The sequence below is a fragment of the Vicugna pacos genome, chromosome 10 (genome assembly GCF_048564905.1).
Source record: "Vicugna pacos chromosome 10, VicPac4, whole genome shotgun sequence".
Classification (NCBI taxonomy): Eukaryota; Metazoa; Chordata; class Mammalia; order Artiodactyla; family Camelidae; genus Vicugna; species Vicugna pacos.
In genome coordinates this window covers 46,394,282-46,421,001 of record NC_132996.1, presented here as the reverse complement: position 1 = coordinate 46,421,001, position 26,720 = coordinate 46,394,282, and the positions used below count along the sequence as shown (strand labels likewise).

At 41.8% G+C, this 26,720-nt stretch overlaps 1 protein-coding gene and 1 long non-coding RNA gene across 4 annotated transcripts in view; one reads left to right on the top strand and one right to left on the bottom strand.

The window, feature by feature from the left end:
• The window catches only part of KIF18A (kinesin family member 18A), a 237,797-nt gene that overhangs the window by 103,157 nt on the left and 107,920 nt on the right, over positions 1 to 26,720 (top strand). The gene's annotated exons all lie outside the window — the stretch shown is intronic.
• Positions 3,825 to 5,713, bottom strand: LOC140698996 (uncharacterized). Its single transcript, XR_012077009.1, has 2 exons — positions 4,828 to 5,713; positions 3,825 to 4,314 (listed from the first exon to the last, which is right to left on the bottom strand). It is a non-coding gene; the product is annotated as an uncharacterized lncRNA (long non-coding RNA).

The following is a 26,720-nucleotide window of genomic DNA, read 5'->3' as shown; positions in this document are numbered from 1 at the left end:
AAAGATAAAATGACTTACCCAAAATCTCATAGCTATATTTGGCAGGCCTGAGATTCAGACGCTAGTCTGGCTGACCCCAACATCCATGACAACTCTCACACCTAACTAGAATGCAGGAGTTGAACACTACACACGGGAAGCAGTAGAATTACAGCTAAAGGTCTGGGCATAACCAAAAAATTCTGGGTGTAGCCACTGAAACATGACATAGAAAAGAATGCATCTTCCAGGCAGACCATACTGAACAAAGGTTGATCTGTGCTGATACGCACACTGTATGAAAACCCTTATTGTTTAGAAAATCTGCCTGGCGGGGGAAGGATTTGATTTAGAGTTAAAATAATGCTTGGTAGCCTCAGAGGATCTTCCTCCCAAATACTTAATAATTACTATTTTTTTAATGTATGTCCACAAATTCTTTGATACTCCTCCTGCCAGGTATTAGAGCTGAGTTCCCCATTCCCCAAAAGTTACAAGATATGGGGAGTAAGTTAAATACCAAAATAGGGCACTGAATTAAGCTTGTTCTGACAATTAAAGCTAAAAGGGAAATATATTAGATTTCTTCAATGATGCCGTTCCCTGTCAAAAGAAAACCAAATGATTCATTTGCAGAAGCAGAAACTTTTTTTTTTTCAGTTACCACCTTTAAGGTAGTAACAATCATGTAGGGTTCTTTATTAGCTCATTGCTGACCAAACAAGAAACTTTCTAAAAGACACAGAGAGGCTGTCCAGACAGCTGATCCTTGTACAGCTCTTTATAAAAGGTCTTCCTGTTTACAATCAAGTTGTAACTCAATGAAGGCATTCCTGCAGGGGGGAAGATAATGTGAACTGACTCGTTTGTTTTATGACTCTCTGAATTGATTCAGAGAATATTGCCTTGAAGAATCGAAAAGAATGAATAGTTAAGCACTGCTTTTATCACATCTCTCTTACTAAAAAGGTTTGAATGATTCTCTATTACCTACAGGTTTAAAACTAAATATTCTAGTAAAATACTAGATACTAAATACTCTAGTAAAACAGCTGTACCTCAGAGACTTGTTAGAGAATCCCATCATAAACTATTCGAACCCCAGCATTTGCCAGAGGTTTGTACGTTACTGACTTGGCTGTTAGCAGTATCTTGTGGACTTGTTAAGGAAGGGATGGAGAGAGGCTCAGTTGGATTGGACCACAACAGAGTAATGAGTTGGTTTGCTCCTGGGTGGTTCTTAGTGCCAGGTGATATAGAGTTATCCTGGAAAGGTAATGATAGGAATAGAAGAGATGATGGACATTATATAACTTCCTTTATTTATTAAAACAAAATACTTAAAGGGGAGGGTATAGCTCAGTGGTAGAATACGTGTTTAGCATCCACGAGGTCCTGGGTTCAATCATCAGTACCTCCATTAAAAATAAACAAACAAACAAATCTAATTACATCCCCCTGCAAAAAAAAATAGAATTTTTAAAATACTTAATGAGTACCTACCAATGTTCTAGTTTCTTAGGTTGTATCCATAAACAGAATACATACATACACACCAAGACTCTACCCTTGTGATATATTCCAATGGAGAGAGACAGAGAGTAAATAATTAGATGAATAAGTAAGTTTTATAATGTGTTTATAAGTATAGTGTAAGTGTTATGAAAGAAGAAGGAAAAAAATAGAGGCAGGTAAGGAAGACTGGGAACACAGGAGGGCAGGATGGAATTTTAAATGAGCAGTCAAGGAGGCCTTCTTACAAAAGGCCAGAGCCCTGGCAGTGCCAGGAGTTGAATGAGCTGGAGCAGAGGAGTAGAAGATGAGGTCAGGGAGGTGTGGCAGGTCTCACAGGCTCCTGTAGGAGCTTTGGAAGCCCCAGTAAGTTTCTGAGTAGAGGGATGACTTGCCCTGACTTAGGTTTTCAAAGGGACTCTCTGGCTGGGGCAGATAGAAGTAGGGAGCCCAGTTTATGAAAGAAGATCCATGGTGCCATGGAATTAAAGGTCAAATGCCAAGGACCGCGTTATGAATGACCTCATACGAGCTGGCCAAAGAAGCTGTCACAGCGTGAAGGTGACGAGAACAAAGCTCTTTCCTAGCTTTCTTGGTTGCACACTTATTACGTGGGTAGATTGGACTGGAGAGCAGTTTCTGGGTGGCCTGGTGACCGTGGTGCTGGCAACCTTCCCTGCGCGTCAGGCCTCAGTCCTGTGGTCATATGTGGATGCCGTATTTTCACATTTTTTAACACATGGGAGTCTTTAAAATCTCTTCTGTGGCTTTTTTCTCAGGGCAGAGATACCCCCAGTGGGCTTCTTCATTTGGCCCTAGGGCTGGGGAAAGGGAGCATTTCTCTGGACAATTCCAGTCTGTTTACTGGATTCTTTTAAAGTGATTCCCAACACTGTTTCCATGTTGGGGAAAGGTGTGCCCTCTTAGCAATTAAAGACGGGTTAAGGAGGTTCCAGCTAGCTCATCCCCCCGCAGGCCTTCAGAGCAACGCTGTCCAATAGAAAGATAATGCCAGCCACGTACGTAACTTTAAATAGTCTAGCAGCCACATTTTAAAAAGTAAAAGGAAACAGATGAAATTAATTTCAATAACTATTTTCTTCCACTCAATAAGGCTAGAATATTATTTCAGTATGCAGTCAACCTGATGATCACTAAGGAGATATTTTAAATTCCTTTTTATACTAAATCTATAAAATCTGGCATGTACATTTTACACCTCTAGCCCATCTCAGTTCAGACTAGCCCATTTCAAGTGCCTTGTGTGACTAGTGGCTACTGTACTGGATAGCACAGCCCGAGAGCTTCGGATCCCAAGATACCTGTGTTTCTCCAGGTCAACTACCTTTGCACACAGCCGTTTGGTGCATCCAGTACTAATGATCCATAAAGCTTGGACTATGAAATTGGAATTTGGTAATACATCCCTAACTGCAGTCTGTCTCCTACTCTCATACATAAATGAGGAAGAGTTTTTCCCAAGCTTATTACTGTTATTACAACCGCTGGCTCTATCTTTGGAACGTACACACTGTTCCCGCCAGTACGTACTTAAAGAGTGAACAGGTACTCAAACCAGCAAAGGGTCTTCTGGGACAAGGGTGATGGGCTCACTTGAGGGGTTTAGCCCCCACAAGATGTGAAACTCCAACGCAGGGAAAACAGATCTTTATTTGAACCAGGTTTTCTCTAGTTCCTACTGTCAGGTTAATTTATGGCTAAGGTTTGGTGTGTTTTTGACCAAAGCAATTTATTTTCAGGCCCCGTCAAGGGTCTCCATAGTGCCTGTCAATGATGACTGGTCCTGGCTGGGGGAAGTCACTGCCGTGAACCCAGCAAACAGAGCAAGAACGCGGGCTCTAGCAGATACTTGCCCTGGGCGAGTTAGTCTGAAGTGAATGAAAGGCAGCTGACAGGTGTCTCTGCATGGCTTTAAGGAGTACTTTTTACTTCCTCCTGAAGTCAAATTCAGATTGTTGAATAAATCCAGGAACAAATTGCTAAAGTTGCCAAATGGGTCAAATCAACAACAAGGGTGTGGAGGACAGTAGAGGAAAGAATCAAGGAGATTTATAGGTATTTTACTGGGCTATATGCATCTTAAGGACTGGGTGCATTTTGTCCCCCTACCTTTTTTGTTGAATGAATGAGTAACTAATACATTTTATTATTCTGTGACTCAAGACAACAACTGGTTTAAACTCGTGTGCCTTTCACAAAACCACATAGAATTCTAAAGATTATATAACTGGACCAGATGACCTTTAAAGTCTTTGTGAGACTCTGTGACTCTGTAATTTAACTGAAAATGTGTTAATGAGTATTAAATATCATTAGGCCTGAGAAATACAAGCTTTAATTGAGTTTTGGGGTAGTTACTGGAATTAACATTTGTCAAATTTTTCTTGACCCATGCTAGCCCAAGAGCTGACCCCAAACTAATATAAATATGAGACTCTACTGAGTGAGGAGGGCTTTTTTGGTGGTTATTGTGGGTGGATCAAGCACTGGACAAGGAAACCCACGATGTAAGGCCCTAGCCCTGAATCTTTGTGTCGCAGGAAATCACGAGGACCTCTGTGAGTCTGGTATTCATAACTGGAATAGATGATCTGCCAAATATGTTGGGCTCTGACTTTTCATATGAGCTTAAGTGGAGAAGCTGCCCAGGGGCTGTGACAAAGAATTTTAGGTCCCATAATTCCTCAGGCATTATATAGGATCCTTTATTCTCACCAGCTTCTCTGGGTCCAATGTAAATATGCAGAGTGATTCATATTTGCAGCAGTGAAGGCCATCAAATTCCAGGAAATCCAGAACATTCTGGGGAACTCAGGAGAGAAGACATCAGTTTGAAAAGTGAGCAGTTGACAGGCTCAGGAGCAGACATTCCCAAAACTGAGCAGGGGGGGCTAGTTTTTTTCTAAGTTATCTCTCCCCACCCAATCTACCTTACTGCCAGAGTAATTGCCCTAAAATCAAAGTCAAATCTAGTCATCCCCTAGTTCACAAACCCTAAGCAGTTCCTCAACACCTGCAGAATGAAGTATAAACACCTTTGTGAGGGATTTCACGCTGTCACCATCTGACCCCAAGTCATCATTCCAACCTCATATCGTGTTACATCTCTCCATGCACTCTGGGTATATCCCAGCCCACCAGACATCTCATCATTCCTTCCCCCACCCCAACATCTGTGTCTGAGCTACAGAGGCCTCTCTTGCCTTTCTGGTCTATCAAATTTTTCCTCATTCTTCAATGACCCACTCAAATAACTGACCCACTCAACGTCTACAGTCCGCCAAGCACCCTTGTCTCCTGTAACACACTGCTTACATCTTAAAGTTGATTTAATTTAATTCTGCCTTTGATTAGGGCTCTTCATACATATCTGTTCCTCCCTCGCCTGCAGCTTTATTTCAGATGACATAGATAGTGTCTTCTTAATTTCTGTTTTTCCACAGCTCTTATTATTTGGTCTTAATCATTGCAGGTGGTAAGATAATGTTCGTTGGATAAAAGAATGAGGAGCTGACATATCTCTTACTTGAACTAGCATTCCACCTGCCATTGGTGGGATCGGATTTGTGGTAAATGCCTCACTGTTTGAACAAGAGGGGTCTATCTGGAAGAAGGTCTTTGTGGGAGGAAGAGATTCAAAAGATGTATTTGGATGCTGGCTGGGGAGGCACTGTACCCAGGGGTTAGGGCCAGAGATTGCAGGATCTTCCCCAATATCCATTCTCCACTTCGCTCTTGATAGTAGAACATCCAGGTTTTAGCTGAGCTCATGACTGTCTAGAAGACTATGCTGTTTAGCCATCCTTGAAACCAGGTGTCAAGGTTTTCACAAAGGAATGTGAGTGAAGAATATGAGCAGCAACATCAGATGTGTGCCTTTAAAACAGAAGGGATGTCCTTTACTTCCTGTTTTCTTCCTTTCCCATGTATAGGATTCTGGAATCAGAGGGAGTGGCAACATATATTTGATCATGAGGATGAGGGAAACTTCGTAGGGTTTGTTGGTACCACGTGTTCCATCTGCAGCCTTCCCCATCTCACCGTGATGGCAGCCTCATCTTTCTAGTTCCTCAGGCTAAAAATCTTAAGAGTTATCTTTGTTTTTCCTCATTTTCTCCAAGAAAACCTATCCTGTCTGTCAGCAAATCCCATTGTCTCTACTTTTGAATATATCCAGAATCCATCCACTTCTCACCACCTCTAATGATCCCAGCCACCATGCCCTTTAACCTGGATTATGACAACAGCTTTTTATGACTTCACAGCATTTACCCTACCACTCCCTTCATCAGTCTGGTTTCAGTAGAGAAGCCAGAGTGATTCTTTTAACCCCTAAGTTAGAACAAGTCACCCCCTTGAAACCCTCCCAAGGCTTCCCACCTCACCTGGAGTTGAAAAGTCCTAGCAATGGTCTGTAAAGACCTTCATGGTCTGGTCCTTTTACCTCTCTGACCTCACCTACTACTTTCTACCCACTTTTCTGCGCTAGCTCGCTGTTTCTTGCTGCTCCTTGTCCACCTGGTACACTCTGGTCTCAGGGTCTTTGTCCTGGTTGTCCCTCTGCTTGAAATGATCTTCCTCCGTTTAGCCATATAGTTAACTCACGCACCTCAAGCTGCCTGTTCAAATGTTAACTTCTTAACCATGCTTACCCTGAAAATCCTATTTTAAAATTGTAACCCTACCTCTACCCCCATCCTCCTCATCACTCGCTTGCTTTTTCTCCTTAGCACTTAACCGCTTTCTTATATACTTTGCAATTTATTTATGTATGTATCTATTGTATTTGCCTCCCACCAAAATATAAACCCCATATGGGCAAGTATTTGTGTATAAATATACATGTTTATATATTTTTTCACCAGAGTATCTCCTGTGCCTTGGTATATAATAAGCACTCAATAAATATCCATTGAAGGAGTGAAAATCGCAAAGACTCTGGAGCCCCAGTGTCACAGAGCTGTAGTGTCAGCCCCAGATATTTCTCTGACGCAGAGAAAACTTTCTGCTCTTGTCAAGTTAGGTCTCAGTTACATAGCAGCCAACTCCAGGTCCTAACTAATACGAAGGTTAGGAGCTTGGGCTTTGGACTCCAGAAGACTCCATTCAATCCGATCACTCCCCTGCTTGATACCCTCTAATGGCTGCCCATCACAATGAGAATAATTTCTGATTTTCCTTATCAGCCAGTAAGACTTGATTTCATCTGACCACCAACTTCCATTCTTTACATACTATTCTCCCCCATGTTGGTTTCTTCGTGAGGGTCTTTGTATCCACTGTTCTACCATCTTTCCCCACCCCAAGCCCCAGCCCTGGACAAGACTACCTCCTTGACATCAGTTCATCAGCCACCACCTGAGAGTGGTCCTCCTTAGAGATGCAACCTAAAAATAGCACCTTACCATCCCTGCCGCAGGATCACTCTCCATGCCTTCACCCTGCTTTGCATTCTTGATAGCACTTAGCATGAACTTCTAATTCTTTGCCTCCTTGTACTGTCTGCCTAAATTGGAAATTAGAGTTTTATCCATCAGCTCCCATCCCCTGTTGGTTGAAGTTTGCATCCATGGTGACAGTTCCTTGCACACTTGTGAGCTGTTTGTAGGCCAACATATATCCAGGGACAGAAAACAAAGATGCTAAGTGAGCTTTTGAGATGAAATGCTGTCAGTGCCAAGTAATGGAAGCCCTCAGGGAGCAGCTTGACTCAAAAATCTGGTTGAGAGCTGGGAGGGGGTACGAGAGGCTTCTGGTACATATCAGTATTTCCCAGTGTCCCCCAAAGATGTATGAGCTTTATGAGAAAAAGGGCTTTGTCTCTAGACCTCAATTCTTAGGGCATAGAGCAGTGTCTGGCCTTTGCAAGTACTCTGTACATGTCAGTTGAATGAATTAATTACATTCCTTAGCCTTTTTTTTTTTTTGTCTCTTTCCTCACGTAAAAGGGGATAATGATCCAATTGATCTTGCAAGGTTGTTGTGAGGGTCAAATCAATAAACACGGAAGGTGCTTAGCACAGAAAAAGATCACAATCAACTGTAAGCTATCGTGATTTAGCTGTGTGCTTTCAAACTAGAGAAGATCACTTACTTCTTCTAGGCCCCAGTTTTTAAATAATCATAGTTTTAACTTTCTCCAAGTTGGAATAAGAGCAAAATTTGAAAATATGTGTGGGTGACAGTGTTGTATAGATATACATTGTTATTATTACTCATTATCCATCCTTTCAAGTTGCAGAGGTTAGTTACAGCTGGAAAGGCAGGCAGAAATCCTTGTTCTCATGAAACTTCTAGTCTAATGAGTGAGACAGACAAACAGAATATATATACATTGAACTGGCCCTGAATCTTTGTGTCCTCAGCAATCACTTCACTTCTGTGGACACAAGTATTCATAACAGAATTAGATTATCTGCCAAATCCTATGGGCTCTGACGTTTTAAAATATAAGCTTAAGTTAAGGAGCTGCCCAGAAAATGAGATTCACACAGAGACCTGACAGAGAGGAGGGAGCAAGCTGAGTATTCTTTTCAAATGATATCGTTTTATTTACCAATCATGATACACTAATCAATGCCACGGCAGCAAACAGCTCAGTCGCTCTAAACATCAAAGGTTTACCTCTTGCTCATACTACATGCCCAGCCTACTTCATCAGGGAGCTGTTTGATGTTGTCCTCACTCAGGGTCAAAGGCTCTACCACTTGAAATGTCATCAGTTACAGAGATAGTTAATAAAGAGGGCTGGAGAGTTACACACTGGCAATTAATTATTCCAGCCTGAAAGTGACACACACCACTCCTGCATACATCTGTTGACCGGTCCAATGGCCTTGCCCAAGTGCAAGGGGGCAGGAAAGTACAATCCTCCCATGTACTTGAAAGGGGGCGGCAGTGGAGGAGGGCTGGATACAGATGAACAGTGGGCATTTCTACTACATTTAATAATCTGCTTTTTCCACATAACAAGATATCACAAAAATATTTCTAAGCTGGTCAATATATGTATATCAGTATTTTTAAAATCTTTTATTATGGGAAATTTCAAACACACACAGAAAAAGAATAGTATAATGAAACCCAAGATGTCCATCACCCACCAACACACCACTACTTCTAACCACTGAAAAAGCTTTTATTGTACAAATACACTTTATTTATCCAGTCTCCTGTGTTGGACATCTGGGTATTTCCAAATTTTGCCACTATAAAGCATACCACCATGACCATCCTTACTCATAAGCTGTCACTTTCTTTATGATAAAATCCTCAGGCCCTTTTAATGACAACCTCCAGACCCACCTTCCTCCCTACGTACTGACTTCCTGGGTCACTGCTCATTCCCAAAGCAGTGCAGAGTCCCAGGATAAAGGAAAGGACAGGGCAGCAGGTCATGTCCAAGCAAAATGTTTTCCTGTTTTCAACAATACTCTAGACCTATATATATTTCAAGCAAAAGATGATTAATACATGATTTTTCAGTCTGAATGAAAGTATGATTTGTGATTTAAGAGTTTAGCATCTCTTAAGGGATTATTTAATTAGAAAATATTTTAAAAGTTTCATTTCTTCCCAAAGTTTCCACTCCCTAAATAAATCCCCTCACTGGAGAGAACACTTGGAGTGCGAGCTGCCTCATAGTTTAATGGAAGACATGACTCTTGGTTTCAGGCACACACTATCTAAAGCTATGTGACTTCAGTCATGTTATTTAGCCTCTCCAAGCCTCTACTTTTTTTTTTTTTTTACATTTGTAAATTGGCTTTTCTAACTCACAGGTTTATTTTGACGTGTAGGTAACATGGTGGTTATGAAAACATCTGTCACTGGGCCTGGCATATGATGGGTGCACAATGAAAACTTCCTTTCCTTTTTTATTCATTCTTTTCCCTTTAATTGGCGGGATCTACCCAAGGCACGATCAGTGCCGTGACTTTGAACGACAGTGTTCATGTGATAGTTCTTAGCAAGCACATATCGTCTGGAGAACATGTCTGGCAATAAGCAACATTGTTTGAAAATGAGTGTTTTTCCATGACACCAAAACTAAATTTTGGAAAATTCTTTCAGGTAAGCCTGCTCTCTGGAAAATTCCCATTCCCTCATTTGCAGCAGCCAAGTGCTATTTACCCCAGGACCCAACACCTTTCAATTTGTTATTTTCAGTGTTAATAAATGATTTAGTTCATTTCCTGTTTTCCTCAGCATCCCAACCTGCCAGCAGCAGTCACATGCCGGCCTTAAAATAACTGTACTGGTCAACAACTGAGTCAAATTATTAGTAGGAGATCTGTAGCTGTGTTACACAGTCAGCTCAGCTGGAAGTGGGCAGACATGGCTGCTAGCGTGCAGCTGTGTGATTTGGTGAATGCAAGTGAAGAATAGGTTTAGGAAGGCTAGGAAAAAAGGGTGTTGTAAAAGTCGAAAAGACATGTTCAAGGTTGGTGAGAACAGAAGGCTCCGTCTGGCTCTCTTGGTCTCCTGAGTACCTGGTAAACCCCAGTAGGGGTTAGTAAGTGCACCTGGGTAAGTGGACACTGGGAGGGGAGTGAGTCTTCTCCAGATTCAAACTTGCTCCCGTCTATTTTTCAAAACCCTTCCTATGTTTTTAGTAATTTTCATCATTTGGGGTTCCTTTGCTCCCATTACCAATTTTTTCTTTGTGTTTCTCTCCACACCTAGTGGAGAGGCTAGCCCACCTGGAGAGTTTAGTAAACGTTTGTTGAATGAAAAAAAAAAAGGTACAGAAGAACTTCTGCAAAAGCTACAAGAAGCTAAACTTTGAATGTTTGTAAGAGAAAGAGAGAGATGGAGAGAGGGAATGATGGAATGTGTACCTTTGTGATGGAATACTTATATGAGAGACTTTGAAGTTCTCCCCACAAGGTGGACACCAGGCCACACTGTGGTGCACTAAGATGTATACTTATCCATGGCTTTCTGATGTTGAAATTTAATTAAGAAAACTCTAAGCAGCATTCAAATCTGGTTTTTCACAATGATTTTTGATGATGAGATGTGTTTTTTCCATCCTTATTGCTTTCAGATAGACATAAATCTTTGCCCCCTCTCCATTTTTATCCTGTGTGTGTGAAATATGATTCTTTTCAGTATTCTTGTGTTCTTTTGGAATCCAGACTTTTCACTTCCTCCATATCTGCTACGAAACCAAATATTGATTAATGTGACCTATCAACCTAACCAGTTAAATGAGACCAATGACCAATTTCTATTCTTGGATTTTTTAAAGAGTTTCTATCATTTTTTTCCAATCTCTGTCTTAACTGGGTGGGGTTTTTTGCAGGGGAGGTGGTGTGCTTTAAAAAGATTAAAGGAAGATGATACTAGCAGTAAAGTTCTCAACTACATATGGGGCTTCAATTCCAAACCATTTGACTAACATTCACCCAGATCATCTCACTAACTTCAAGATAGAAATGTTCCTATTTTTGCCACTTTTGTCCTATAAAAATTACAATGGGATGTGAAGATACACAAAACCTAAACTTCTGCAGAAAGTAGCTCCTATTTCTTTGAAAGGCTCATAAATATGACAAAGAATAATTAGCAATAAAATAAGGCCATCACTCAGTGAGTCCACAGGATAAAAATATACAAGAGAAAAAAACTGTAACCCTCAAAGTCTGATATTCAAACTTAGACTGGGGAAAAGATGCTTAACTAAGAAGACTAGGAGAGTGACTCTTAAGTTACAGTATTACTTTTTCCCAGAGTAGGATACACATGGAATCTGTGTGTGACAAGGAGGGGCTATTTACATAGAACATGATGAGACCGGGACCTTCTGTGGTTTGTCCAAAAAGGAGACCTGAATGTATGTATGCAAATAAGCAGTCTTCCTCAAAGTAGCCACCTCCTTAGAAAGGCTTAATCCAAAATAATTGCCTTCTTTAAAACTTCAAAATTACCTTAAAGGGCTGTGTTACAGTCTTTGGTATGCCCTTAATAGCTGCAAATAATCCTTTGATGGGGGATTTGACATTTGGAAATATTAACAATCTTTAGGTACCAAATTGCATAGAAAGAGTAGAACAACCTAGGGAATGTCTCTTTTTTTTTTTTTTTTTTGGTTTAAAAAAGAATTAATTCTGAGGTATTTGGATTAATTTTTCCACACACGTTAAGTGACTCAAAGCTCTTCCCAAGGAGGTAAGAGAAGGTTTAGAGCAAAAGAAGCCTCAAGCAAGTGAACTTGTGACCTCCTAATGACATAATTTTGAGGGAAGCAATGTTATTTTTTTTTTGCATTTTTCCCAAGTCTTATGTTGTTAATAACAGCACAGCCATAATCTAGCTTGATGCTTGTATTGGTAGCCCGGTCTCCTCATGGAAAACATGGGAACAATGTAGTCTAAGGAGGCTGCTTCTAGGAATGTGTATGTTAAGCCACTGAGAGGTTGCTCTGGAGATTTCAAATAACAATTTAGATGGCGATTTCTCTTGGAAAAACTTCTGTCTGGAGGCAGAGGACTTTGGGCCTACTCCAACACCGCTATGAATTCACCAGCACTAAGTAGTCTGCATTCGGTGTCACCATTCTGCAGAAAGGGTGGTGGGAGGAAGCAGTTATGAGTTCACATGGCTCCGAAGGAGGCTGCATGCCACACTTCCCTTACTGATTACAAGTGAACAATTCTGCACAAAATTTCGAATTTTGGACAAAATAACCAACCAGCCAACATCTTCTTCTTGATCCTTTTGGTTTGATAATGAATCTAAGGACTCGTAAGTCTGAACCTATGGGACTTCCCTGAAAACCAGAAAACCTCCCTTGCCTTCAGCAGAAAACCACAAACTCAGCAAATAGAGTCAGTCTTTGCACGCGGCATGTTTACTTCTACCAACTGAGAAGTCACCCTATTTCCTGTTCGCGTCTGCTGAAAGTAGAATCTGTCAAGGTTAGCCAGAGCCCCGGGGGTGGGTGGGTGGGTGGGTGGCAGACACCTGTCTGTCTGTCTTGTGTTGCTCTGCTATTGTCATGGCACTCCCAGGATCCGGGGAGGCAGTGGTGAGTGATCCCTCCTATGTCTAGACAGACATTCACGATGAAGCAGATGTCTGGCTCTTGAAGCTAACTCCTTAGTCTGCACTTGTTTAGGTTCACAAAGGCCCAAATAAGAATGGATGACATTGTCTTGGGTGAAGCCACAGAGACTAAGAGGAAAAATGAGCAGGGGGTGGGGCGAGGGGAAGGAGATCTGCTGAAAGTTAAAATGTCACCGAAGGCAGAAGAGCGACTTTAACAAGAATCCTGCGTGTTAAACCCTATTGACCTGGAAACTGTTCTTCAAGCCCAACTTTCCCAGACACCCAAGTAACCTGCCTTGATCTTCTTAATGCCCTCAGAGGACTGCGAGTTTTCTTAATGGCCTTCAGCATGCTTAGGACCCTCGATGTTAGCAGAGGCTAGAGCAAACCTCTGGGGTTTCACATTACAAAGCGTCCGTGGCCATTTTATGAATTTCATCATAAGCAAAGCCAGTTGGTTGAAGAATGGGCTTTTGCTTCCCCCCAGCCCCTCACCATTTTTTCTCGTTCCCAGTCTTCCATCCTCTGGCGTGACATTTGAAAGGGTTTTCTCATGGCCAGTCCACTTCTGTTAATGAAAATACATCATCCACTAGTTGGCCAAATTTAATATCTCTGCATTACCTAGAAATAAGGATGATAGACTAGAACAAGTTAAAACAGTGAGATGAGATGGAAGTACTTTCTAAAAATGCCTTTTTTTTTCTTTTTAAGCTTTACCGTCATCTGCCTGCCAGGTGGATCTTATTTGGATAATATAGCACAGATGTACCTTGTTGTACCCAACAGATGAATTCCTGAAAAGCTGCATTTGATAGAATTTTTATAAATTGAATCACATTTGCCTGTAGACTTGCATTAGAGTAACAGAAGCCATTATCCACATTTGACTGATCTTCAATTGGCAGAGGCCTCTAACTCTCGAGCTTCAGGTTTCTCAGCCAAATCTCTATGTCAAACAGTTAATGATCTGGAAATAATAAGCACTTATGTGAGCTAGGGGAACACTATACTTAAAGGAAATTTGATTGTATTCCTCTGAAAGTAAAGAATCTTTATTGCATAATGTGACTTCTCACTCACGGAGCCTGAAACCATCAGGAACTTTAGAGACGATGCAGTCCAGACCTCTCTCTCTTCCAGATGAGGAAACTGAGGCCCTGCGTGTTCATTCATCGTGACAGCATGTGACAATAATATAATATGAAGGGAGGTACACTGATTTGAGGTTGGAAGCATGGCATTCAAATGTTCTCTTCCCAGTGTACTAGCTGTTTGGTTTTGAGCAAGCTATCAGAACTTTCTGAGTCCAGTTTCCTCCTTAAAGTTTCCTTTAAAACAAGGATCGTATTACCCACCTTGCAGGATTGCTGTAAAAATTAAATAAGATAATGTATAAGAAGTGGTAACGTTGCCTAGGTTTAATGTGTCTTTCTCCTCTCCTCGGTTTCCCTTTTTTTGATTTTTCAAGTGATGTGTTTTTTAAAAATGCATTTATTTTAAAAGTTGCAAAGGAATAATGCTGGTTACTGAAATTTAAAGAAAGTTTAAGAATATTGAAAAGCAAATGGTCCCCCTCCTGAGCCCATTTCCCCAAACCTCTTTCTAAAGGAAAGCATTGTTAACGCTTTGGTTTGCTTAGTATCTTTCCAGAATTTTTTCTTCACCATCTTTTTAGGTGAAACACATCCTGCACTAAACACATCCTATACCAATGTCCTTATGAGGACCTTTAAAAAGTTTTTGTGTCAGTCTGCTATTGCCATAAAAATGCTGTTTAACAGGACAGCCACAAAGTCTCAGTGGCGTAAAACCATTAGCATTTATTTCTCACTCACGCATCTGAGGGGCAGTTGGGCGGCTCTGCTGATGTCGGCTGGGTTGCTGGGCTTGGCCTGACCCTGAGTTCAGCTCAGGTCTGCTGCATGTGTTTCTCTTTCTTCTGGGACCATTAGGGCACATAGAGCATATTCATTTCTTGGCAGAGGGTGGAGGTTCCCTAAGAGATGAGTGGAAACATGTGTTGTCTCTTAAGGACGAAGCTTGCCGTGGACCCGCTGTAACTCTAAGCCAAATTCCATTGGTCAAAGCAAGTCACATGACCAAGCCCATCCAAAGCGGGGTAGGGAAGTAACTCCCTCTCTAGGAAGAGGAACCGCCTCCAAGTCACACGGCAAACAGCATGGCTAGAGGGAAGAGTGGACAGTTAGGAACAGTAATGCAGTTCTCCCATGGTCACAGCAAGGGCAAATCCACTTGAAAGCAAAATGTGTCCCTGCAGTCAGACTATAAACTCTTGGTGGGCAAGAACCATGATTATTTTGTGCCTTGCTCTACTTCCAACATCAGATTTGGAGATTGTCAAAGGAAAAAAAAATTGGTATTCAGTAACTATTCGTTGAATGAATATTGAGAATCCTGGTCCAGGAGGGTCCAGGGGAGTCCAGGAAAGAAACCAGGAAGAGTAAACCAAAATGTTACTTGCATATACTCGTGAAGCTCACTTTTCCTCCAGAGCTCAACATGCGTTTATCAAAATGTGGAATTGGCAGCCAGTCTCCTGAGCAGGCCAGAGGTTCTGGAGTTGGCCCTCCATCAGAGAGCAGTAATGTTTATGCCAGTGTAACCTTTGCTTAATTGCTCTGGCCTGGCCATCTGAAAATGACAAGCCCATCAGTGACGTGTGGAACTATAGAACTACCCGCGGTTTGCTTTTAAATATCAGCAGTGTAGCTGCGATGTTTGGCTTGAAATTTTGATGTGGTTTCCAACCCAATTGTCCTTTATAAACTGTGGTGTTAACAGACAGAGATGGCAAAGGGAACATCTGGGGGTCACCTGAAAGGCAAGCACCCCACTGAGACTGTGCAAGGGATTGTTCCTGAGCAGAGAGGAGAGGCTGGGCAGGAGTCTGGAGGCTGGTTCCTGGCCTCCAGTGCACGGGGCTGGGATCCCAGGAACCTGCCTCAATGGCCCTTCAATCCCCTCCCCAGCTCCCCTCAGGTTTACCTCCCGGCCATGCATCCTTTTTGTGTGTTACTTAATGTTATCTTTCAGATAATCATAGTGTCATTATATAATTAGCCTATTGTGAGTCATTGTGTTTTGGCACTTTGTCATTTTGCAACCTAGCTTCCAACACAGTGGCATAACCTGTAAGCAAGAGACACTGTACATGCAAAGCAGCCACTCTATCCTTCTTCCCATTCAGGGATTTTTTTTTTCTTTCCTTTCAAGGTGCCAGGAAGAAAGAACAGGCCTCTTTATAAATCCATTATCTGCAAAACAGGGCCCCTGACAAACACGTTTGCAGAAAAACAAGGGCTTTGTAAAAAGCCTTGTGTTTTGGCACTGGAAGTCAAAACCATGTGCCAGGGGAGTGCTGTGTTGCTCTGTAACTGGCAAAGGTTTTCATTCCTACACAGAGCAGCAAGAGGGTCGAATTGCAATCTTGCCACCAATTCCCTCCCTGGGGCATCTCACTGAGGGTGATTCTGAACTGAGACGTTGTACCTGCTGGCCTTCATATAGGCTAATTAGCATGACTAGGGGTGATGGGAAAGCCTCTTCTCTCGCAGAACATCTCTGAAATCAGCCTACCCACAAATGCCGTTGTCTGGGCCTCGTATTGATCATAATAGCGACCATGTTTTGAGCATTTAAAATCTCAGCCAGGCACCATGCTGAGTATTGACATACACAACCTTAAAACTCCCCCTGAAGGGTAGGTACTATCGTTATTGTCCCCATTTCACAGATGAGAAAGCTGAGGCTCCGAAAAATTGAGCAAGTTGACCCAAGTCCCACAACCAGTGAGTAGCTTCACAACCATTTGAATCCACATTCTCTTGAGCCCAGAGCCCTGTGCACACCACTCCTTTGGGATGAAGGTTATCCATTAGTATATATTGACTTTTAGTATTTACTCGACATGCTTACTTTCACTGGCTGCTTGTGGGTTTGGCAGGGATTAGGGAAGGACTGGTATGAGTGGGGGCCAGGCACACCACTCAAAGGACACGAGGGCACCAGTGAGGAAGGGATGCGGATAAAGCATTGAATGGGAAGGTGATGAGGGATGAAGAAAGTCAGTGGTATCAGCATCCAGACTTGGTGTGGTCCGTACCGGGGAGAACCATCAACTTCACCAAAAAGTCAGCTTCCCCAGGGCAGCACACTTCTGTCTATATTACCCACCCTCGGAAGAGTCCTGGCACTCCAAGAGGTGCTCAGTAGATGCCGCTGAATGAATAAAACTCCCAGGGAAAAGGGGAGAAGCAAACTCAGATGCTTGCAAGGTCCGAGTGATTGTGTAGTTGAGTGATGCTGGCCAGATTAAAAATGAACACACAAACATGGCACAAAAGTGGCAAAGGCTAAGAGGGACAAAGGCCCAAAAAGTCTGTGTGTGACTTCCCAAAGTCACCAACCTGGTGAGTAACAGAACTATTAATAGCACCCAGGTCTCCTGACTTTCTTTCCAGCATTTTTTCCATGACCCCTGCTCCTCAAGCTCACAGATGTGTAATTCTTGCTCCACAATCACAGATTCGCTGAATTTAACCCATTGCTCTCATTTTACAGTGGGGAAACCAAGGCCCAGAGGAGGAAAGGGATTTGCCCAGGACCATGCAGTAGGCGAGTGGCACAGTGGGGTTGCTGGCTATTAGCCTAAGACTCTTTCTACATTTCCATGGGTTCTCAGGAGGTACCCTGGCTCTGTGAGCAGCCAGAAGCCTGGGAGAGTAGGGTGGGCTGTTCTTCTACCTGAGAATCAGGACACATTTTGAATTACAACTGGGGAAGTAAAACACTGTTAAGACAAAAACTGGATGTATATTAATGGTGTTTCCCTCATTGAGTCAGAGAATGTTAGATCTGGGAAGGGCCTTTCTTTAGAGAGCAAAGAAATGACCACCTTCATATTACAGATAAGGAAACTGAGGCCCAGAGAGATCAATGAAGAATATTTTTGTCATTTACATTATGATACTGTCTCTTCAGTGTCATTCAGAAACCAAGGAAAGAGAGACAGAAAACTGAAGCCTGATAGAACAGAAGTTAAGCTCTTATCCCCTGCGGTGAGCAATTCTCTCCCACTCACCAATGCCCTTTTCCTTTGGAGCATTTAAGGAAGAGTAATCACCAGCACAGATGGGATGGGGCTTCATAAAGGGATGCTAGCAGGAGTAGATGGTGGCTGGTCTCTTTGTTTCTGCATGAAGGAGCAAAGACTTTGTCCTCATAGACGATGCTCTTCAATGCTTGAGAGATGGGAATAATCCCAGGAAGGCAGAAGCCTTGAACTAACCTTGGAAAAGAAAATTAGAGAAGACAAATTTGTGGCAGATGCTCCTGCAAGCCCTCTTGCATCGTAGAATGGTCAACCAGAAGTCTTTAATGGTGAAATCTGGCCTGGAAACTCAGGAGCTAGCAGGTCCATAAATTGTCTCATCTCATTATCACATCTGGTGATTTTTGCAGTATTGGCTTTTTGTTTTTTCCCCAAGAGAAACTAGGCACCAGATTTTTTTTTTAATTAGGAACTGATTACATTTTTTAAAAATGCAGCATGGGGCAAAAAAACAAAAACGAAATCCTGTATTTGAGATCAGAGTTGGCTGCTGGCTTGCTGCGTTGGAATCTCTGTTTTGGAGCTTGGCTGAGCTGACCAGTCAGGGCAGAGGTTAGGTCCTCGGTGGTTAAGATAGGACAAAAGAGCAAGACATGTGGGAGGTTCATTTGGAGCCTCTGGAGACATTTAAATTGTTTTGAAGTTCCAACTCTTCTTTCCTTCCGGGAAGAGAATATACTATTTGTGCTGGAGACACTTTTGTTGTATAGAAAGAGCACTGGCTTAGGAGACAGGAATTCTAGTCCTGATGCCTGCGGTCTTTGGTTTAATGACCTTGGGCAAATCTTTGTCCTTTCTGACTGTTTGATCTATACAGTGAGGTCCCTCACCCTGCCTTAACCACCTCAAAGTTTTGTTGGTGATCAAATCACATAATGCTGTGAAAGCACTTTGTAATCTATGACATGCTATGCAAACAAGATATCTTAAAAGTCTGTGAATCAACTTTTATAAGAGAAAATCTTGATATAATGGAAAAAGCACAGATTTTGAGTCAGATGGAGCATGAGCTCAAATTCTAGATTCCCCATGACCAGCTCTACTCCCTTGATGTTTCTTTGTTTTGAGGCTCAGTTTCCTCATCAACAAAATGGGATAATAGTGTTTCTCTATATAACACTGTTGTGAGGATTAAATGAAACTATGTGTAACGATTAATGTCCATGGAATACATTAGTGGGTGCTTGATAAATATCATTTCCTTTCTAAAGTTATAATTAGAATTCATTGACTCAGTGGGGCATGGCATTATGAAAGAGAATTAGTATTTAGTAACTTTCCCTACTCTGAAGAGATATGATATTGAAAAAAGAAAAAGAAATTTAGTAGATTAAAAAAAAACCATTAAACTCTGAGAATGAAATGAACGGTGGTAGAAGGCTGTTGTGGAGAGGCACTTAGGGAGAGCTTTAGGCAGGAGGTGATATTTAACCTGGTTTCTTGAGCATGAGAAGACACTCCCGAGGCTTACGATGGGCAATGGCAGTGAGTTTTCCAAGCAGAGGGACAGCATGGGTAAGACCCTGAAAGAGAGCTAGAGCAGGCTACATCTAGGAAATAAAAACGTGGGGCATTCAAGGTATCTAAAGCATAGATCCTGGGGCTGTGAAAGGGAGGAAGGACAACCAGAAAGATAGCCAAGACTAGTTTGTGTTTCTCAGGAGTTTGCTTTATTCTGTAGACCATGGGATGCCATCCAGACGTTTGACACAGGGAAGAAACATGGTCAGACTCACTTGGTAGGGAGAACATTCTGGTTGGAGCATGGAGGATGGGATGGGAAAGATGTAAACTAGAGGCAGAAGGACCCATCACGAACTTGGGCAATGGTAGTGGGGAGGGGCAGAGTCAGGGAAGACCGGATAAACATCTTGAAGACTAATGCCAGATTTGAATTATACTTCTGCAATACGGAGAAATTTTGGTATATTATTTCTGGGGGAAACATTTCCTTTCCCAATTGGACTACTTTTACAACGATTATTATTCTGGTCAATGAAGGAGAATGTAGGAGGCTTTAATTGGCTTCCTGACTAGACCAATTTTCATTAAGATGGTTGACTAGGGAGACCAGTGGTAATAGATTCCATTTTACTAACTTCTGTCTATGTCTCTACTTCTGGTAGCCTCTTGAAATAATAGTATGTAACTTCAGTATGTTTCATCATTCTAAAATAAAGTCAAATGATTTTATTTTACTGTGAAACTTAAAGCCATCAGACATCATTAGTAATACCAAAAGGGGTTATATTAAAGTTTAATAGTAAAATGTTAACATCTGTTATGGTCTCAGGCTTTATTGAACTTTTCAAACTTTCAAATGAAAAAATATCAAACATAAAGTGAAAGTACCCTGAATGCATACAATAACCTTGTCTCCTTGGCAATTCAGGAAGAGAATGGGAGATAAATCTATCTTCAGGGAGAGATAAAAAGTAAAAAATGAAAGAGATCTTCTGCACTTAGTATATGAAGTGCTCCTTTTAGGGTTGGTCTGTGCCATGTAAATTCATTTTGTTTTAGAGGGAAAAACCTTGCCTACTTAGTTCTTAGGTTCTGTTTTCCAAGCCTTAGCAATCAAAGTCCAATACAAAACAGATGGCCACTGGAATGGGGCAATTCAAGAGGGTTTAATGAGGGATAATTACAAAGGTTTGGACAGGATTAATGAAAGCCAAAAAGAGATGGTGAAGCACCGTGTGGCTAGTAACAGCCTGGGGCCAGGAGCCATTACCAATGTGAATCTTTACTTCGGAAGTTCACTTCTTAACCTTTTCCTAGCCCAGAATTGAAGGAAGAACAGAACTAATCTATAATTTCCCTAGGAGAATGTAAGCTTATCAAGGGCAAGGACCTTTGTCCTTTTTTGTTTCCTACACTCTCTCCTGCTTCTAGCTGCAAAGAGACACCCAATGTGGGTTGATGGCGAATGAATGAAAAATTTATTTTGAAAAAAATGTATTGAGAAATCAAGATATCTCTTGGAACCGTAGCAGCTGAGAATTTACCCATTTACAGTTCCTAACAATGTATGTTGAATTTGTTATACTCATTTCGGGAGTTTGAGAAGCTATGTCCAGATAACGTCCAGAGATACTGTGTCTTTCTGAAATTGTCTCCAAAATGTTGACCCTGACCCGTCTCAGAGATAAGCTGGTTGGTGTGACGTCTGGGAGGCGGAGACCCCGGCCTTGGCTCTGGGGCCACGGCTGCCCAGGGAAGGAGAGCTGAGCACTGTTCAATGTGTGCGAATGCCAGTGTGCTTCTTGGCTCCAGCCTGAGGGAAGTGTCCTGTCTCACCAGCCGGGCTACCCCTCTCTCCGGGCCCTCAAACTCTCTCTGTCGTGTAGATAATATTTTAAGGTTTACTAAGGACCAAATTCTGTGTTTCACCTGAAATGATAGCTTAAAACCTTGTTATTTTTCTAGTCTATGATGAAAAAAGAAAGATTGGATTCAGGTGGATGGATTTGGTTACCAGTTCCTCAAATTACAGGTATTGATTGCAAGTTACTACACCTTAGCATCTGATACCCTTAAGATGTTTAAATAGGCACTATCTCGTTTCTCCAGGGGGCTAGCATTCCATAGCAAATGTATTCTCCAACTAGTTACTTCCTAGAGAAGCAGCATCAGGACATTTAATGAGAGTCATTTTATTTTCATTTTGACAGCACAAAAAATGTGGTTAAAAGGTCTTTAAAGGGAAAATATCCCACTAACAATCCCCACCCTATGTTTTTCTTACATCATATTTCCATCTAAAATGTGTTCACTTATGTGAATATTTTACACAATTAAAAAATCACACCTTGGAAATTTTGTTTCTCTTTTTTCCCCTAATCTTATCCTGCAAATACCTTTTATGATCCTATGTATACCTTAATTTATTACCGACTCCCCCTGTGTTAGGCAGGTAGGTTGTTTCTAATTCTTCCGCTACTACAGGTCAAAATAGAAAAAGGCATTTTAATCCAAAGTTTAAAATAAATTTATTCTGTTATATTATTTACAAAGGCTAAATATACAGAAGAGAGATAGCTATGCCGGATGGAATTAATTTGAAATTTGATAGCCCTCTGATTACTGGTGTTATTCTGCTCATCTGGCTCTGGGTAGCTGTTCTGTCTCTCGCTGATCCATTTGTATACCATGAGTAGACATAACTCAGGTTCAAAACATCTACCATCAAATACACATTATTAATGTTTTCCCGTGTTTGGTTTGCATGAGGGAGAAATACGTTGTTGTGAGTTAAGCCTCACGTGTTACTTCGGAAGAACCTAGCCCATGCTGATGCACATATGAGTTCATCTGAATAAGCTCTCGAAGCATATTTTATTTGGAGGATCGAAGAGTATTAACATCTTTAATGACGCTTGATGGGTGTATTGGTTGGCTAGTGCTTGAAACTGTAAAAACACTCCGAAACCCAGTAACTTAACACAATGCTCATTTAACCTCATGTATCCAACCTCTAAGTTGAGCCCAACTGGGCTGATTCTGTGTATCTCTGATCCTCCTCCCAACAGCAGCAGGTTAACCTAGTTTTGTTCTTCAGAAAATGGTATAAGCGTTGGAGGTCACACTTAACCACCCAAAAGTGCATTTCAAGCCCCTATTTGTATCATACTTGCTAATATCCTGTTAGTCAAAACAATTCACATGGCTGAGCCTGAAGTCAAGGGCAGGGAAATACACTCTGCTTTTGGGGAGAAGAGCCAAGGGGAGAAGTAAAGAATTGGGACTGATCATTCAATCTACCAAAATATGCAATGCCGCAGTGCTGAGCAAAGATTCTACCAAACTGTTTTTCTCTTGTAAATGTTGCATTTTCCCACAGTCTCCATGGTGTCACCGATGTTTTCTGCTTGCTAACACAGTGGATGGAAAGTAGTATCTCTGTGTTACTTTACTTTTTATTTCTTTAAATAGCATAAAGAGAAACATTTCTCCCATGCATTGGAATACTTCATTTGTACTTCAATGGGAACAATTCTGGAATGAAAAAAAAAATGCCCTTTTCTTTTTTTAAGCTTTGTCCTTGTAGCTGGTTGTTTTGAATGTTACAGTTAAACAATGAGAGCATTGCAGCTTTTCTTACTGCTGGCCCCCTCTGTGGCCACGAGCCCTGTTTGTAGACCCCTTTGAATTTCTTGAGAACTGACCTGATCAAGAAGTGCCCTCTAGGCGGGTGGAGGGTGGGAAGGGATAGACTGGGATTTCAAAATTGTAGAATGGATAAACAAGATTACAAGTTTAGCACAGGTATATACAAGTATAGCACAGGGAAATATACACAAAATGTTATGATAACTCACAGAGAAAAAAATGTGACAATGAGTGTGTATATGTCCATGAATGACTGAAAAATTGTGCTGAACACTGGAATTTGACACAACATTGCAAAATGATTATAAATCAATAAAAAATGTTGTTAAAAAAAAAAAAAAGAAGTGTCCTCTGGGTGGGGTGTTTCACAGGGCATGGCCACTTCGTTCTGAGCTCCAGGAAGCAAAATTCATAACCTTATTTTTGTAGAGACAATGACAGTGCCTGACACTTTGTGGAATGGAATAAAGTAGAGTGATCTGGGCTGTGCTGGTCTTGACAAACGTTTGAAAAATATTTTTGGGTTAACTTTGAACTCGTTAGGATACCATACCTCACTCATTTACCTGAAATAATCAGTAACAAGTTCGGAGGGTCCTAGTTTGAGAACTACTTTTAACTCTACAGGAGAGCTTCGTTTCCCTACAGCATTCTGCTCTTTCCCTATGTATTCTGTCTATAGTGTTAACTAGTGTAAACATCTAAGTGTGGAACCAGTTCACCTTGTGACTGAGACAGTATTTCCCCTCAGTTACATACAAATTTCTAGCCTGTTCACTTCCCGGACATCCTACCTGATATTTTTACTTGACTGTCTAGCAGGCATTTTATATTTAACCTGTCAAAAATCAGGCTCTTAGCGTTTCTCTTTTCAGTAAATGACAATTCCATCCTTGCAGGTGGTCAGGAGGAAAGCTAGGGGTCATATCTGACTCTACTCCATCCCTCACACTCCATAGCCAATCCAATATCAAATTCTCTCTGCTCTTCCTTTAGATTAGAACCAGAATCTGACCACTCATCACTATGACCACTGCTACAATTGTTTCTCATCTAGAATAGTTCTGAATGAATCTTGCTTTCACTCTTGAGTAAAACTCTGTTCTCCACACAGCAGCCAGAGTCATCACTCTAAACCCTGAATCAGATCAGACCACTCTGCTCAAGATCCCTCACCAGCTTTCACTTCACTCTGATTTAAAGCAAAAATCCTTACAGGGGATGGAGACATTGTCTGTCTCCCTCTCCCATCTCTTAGACAATATCTCTTACTTCTTTCCTTGTTGCTTATATCTCTCCAGCCATAGTGCCTCCCCATGCTTCTGTGAACATTCCAAGGATGATTCTGCCCCAACGCTTTTTGCCCTTGTTTTTTCCTTTGCCTCTCCTGAGCTGTTCTCCTGGATAGCCTCCTTCAGACGCCTTATGTTAGAACTCCTCCCTAACCATTTTTAGGGCCCCTATGTTCCTAACCCTACTTTATTTTTATCCATGGTACTTACCACCACCACATTATGTAGGTATGCATTGATGCATTATATGTGTACTTGTTCACTCTCTGTCTTTCTCACCAGATTGTGAGCTCCATGTAGGCGGGGCTGTTTTGCTCACGACTATGGCTTCAGTTCCTAAGCTCTGGTATGCAGTACATGCTCAGTTAATATTTGATGAAAGGAACAGTGAACGAAAACATTGAAATACTTCAGTGAAATGCTACTTCCTGGAACTTTCAGTTCTTCTCATACAAGCCTTTGGAAATTACCTGGTTGGCCCCAAAACTGATAACAAGGAAATCAAAGCACAGTTCAGTCCCCGCTGAGAAGATGAATTCCATTACTCACATCTGTATAGGGTTTGGTTTGCAGATATTTAAAGTGTTCACTCACGCAGACAGGTCATTCCCCCTCTCGTACCTTCCTGAATTCTAAGAATTTCTTTGTGACTCATGAAGGTTAACACTTTTTCTATACAGTTCCTGGTTGAATAAAGTATCATAATAAAGTTAGCATTGAAGAAATTGCTAAGAAAGTACTTTCATAGCCATTCTGCCCGTGGAGCGACTATGATAAAATGATGGAAGGGATGCTGGAAGAGCAACTGAAGGCCCTTAGGTAAAGTATGCCTGGGAAGGGCACGTATCTGATATGGATGAGCAAACGCATGGATGCACAAATCATCACCAGCAGGTTTGCTGAATGGCTGTTTCTTCCCTTTGGGAAATGTCTACGATGTTTTAGATCCTACAGTGATGACCAAGGATTCTCTTTCTCTTCCCCAACCCACCCTTCATTCTCCATGCTTAAGTCTTCCAAAATCATATTCACTCCATTGCCTGCAAGCTTTTGTTCCTGCTCTTTACTGTGCCCAGATCCTCACTACTTCTCACCCTTAAACATCCTTTCTTCTGTAATTGGAGGACTGAATGTCCTGGACCCCTTCTGTTTGGGTGGAGCTGTGACTGGATTTGGCTAATGAGTTGTGGCCAGAAGTGACAGGTGTCACTCCCAGGCTATATTGCAGTGTATGGGTAGCTCGAGACCCTCCTGAGCTATAATCCCTGTGTCACTGCTGGTTGCTCCATTAGCTTGGATCCCCTGCCAACCTGCAGTGGATCCATAGCATGAGTGAGAAACAAACCTTTGTCGTCTTATGCCATTGAAGTTTGCAGATTGTTTTCATGACACAGCAAAACGTTGGCCTACCCTGACTAATTCACAAGTCAATGGACGCATCCAATGTCCCTCCATAGCACTGTGGAATTTTCCCATTCTTTAGACTTACTACCTCTTTACCAGCTGGGGTAGGGGTTATGTTGATCATCTTTGCTTATATCCGCAGTACTGGGGACAAAATGTGCTCAGTAAGTATTTGTTGAGTTAACTTTTGTGTTTTTACCTAAACATCTCTGAGGGTTTGAGCTTACAAAGAAGTGGCAATGATGTGAAATTCCTAGCTAACCGAAAGCTTCAGTTTGATTCTTTATTTGAATTAGATCCTCACCTGTGTAGTTAACCAAAACCAAATTGGCCAGCATCAGATTCTCCTTCTCTCCTCTCCATGAGACTTCTGCCTTTGGGAAGAGTTGGGAAGTCCCAATACAGACAGAAAGACCCAGAGGGGAAGATGAAAATCTACCTCTGTCCTCAAAATGGGAAGGACCACTCACTGGTTCCAGAAGTGATGAGCAGAGCGTGGGGTTTGCATGAAAGTCCTCTTCATTCAGGAGGAGTTCAGGAAAAATAAATGGTGACCCTCAGCCTGCATCACCAGGCAAAATTTCAGTGCCTTCCTAAGAAGTGGAAAGAGCAAAAACAAAGTAGAGAAACTAGCTGCCAGCTCATCTGAGAGACAGCTTTGATAAAAACCTTGGGGACACACACAAATGAGATGGCTCATTTCATGAAACTTGATTTATAAAACCAGAGATGACAAATGGCAGGATTGGGACAGGTTAGTTACCAAACATGTGTCCTTCCTTCCTTCTTTCCATCAATAAATATTTACTCAACAGAAATAGTGGTAGACATTTTGTATAAAGAGAGGAAAAATTCACAGTTTAATAAGGAAGGTAGACAAGTAGGAAACAGCTAAATAATTTTACAAGAGCCAAGAAGTGGGAACCACAGAAAATGGAATCACGTAGGAAGGGTTCTCAACCCAGCCTAGAGGGTCTCACATTTCCCTGGGTGTTCTCCGCTGTGAACTACTTCGATCCTCATGAAATTCAGGATGGAGGGTCTGCATGCTGGAACCAGCAAAATGTGCTCTTTCTCCCCTCCCTCACCCCTTTATAGCCCCATCAGCACGGCTCCTGACACATGAAGCTCATTTCCTTTGCACTTGGTGTTCCTTCACCCTGCACTGATCACTTTTTCAGCCTCCTTTAGGCTGGTTCCTTTTTATCCAGGCC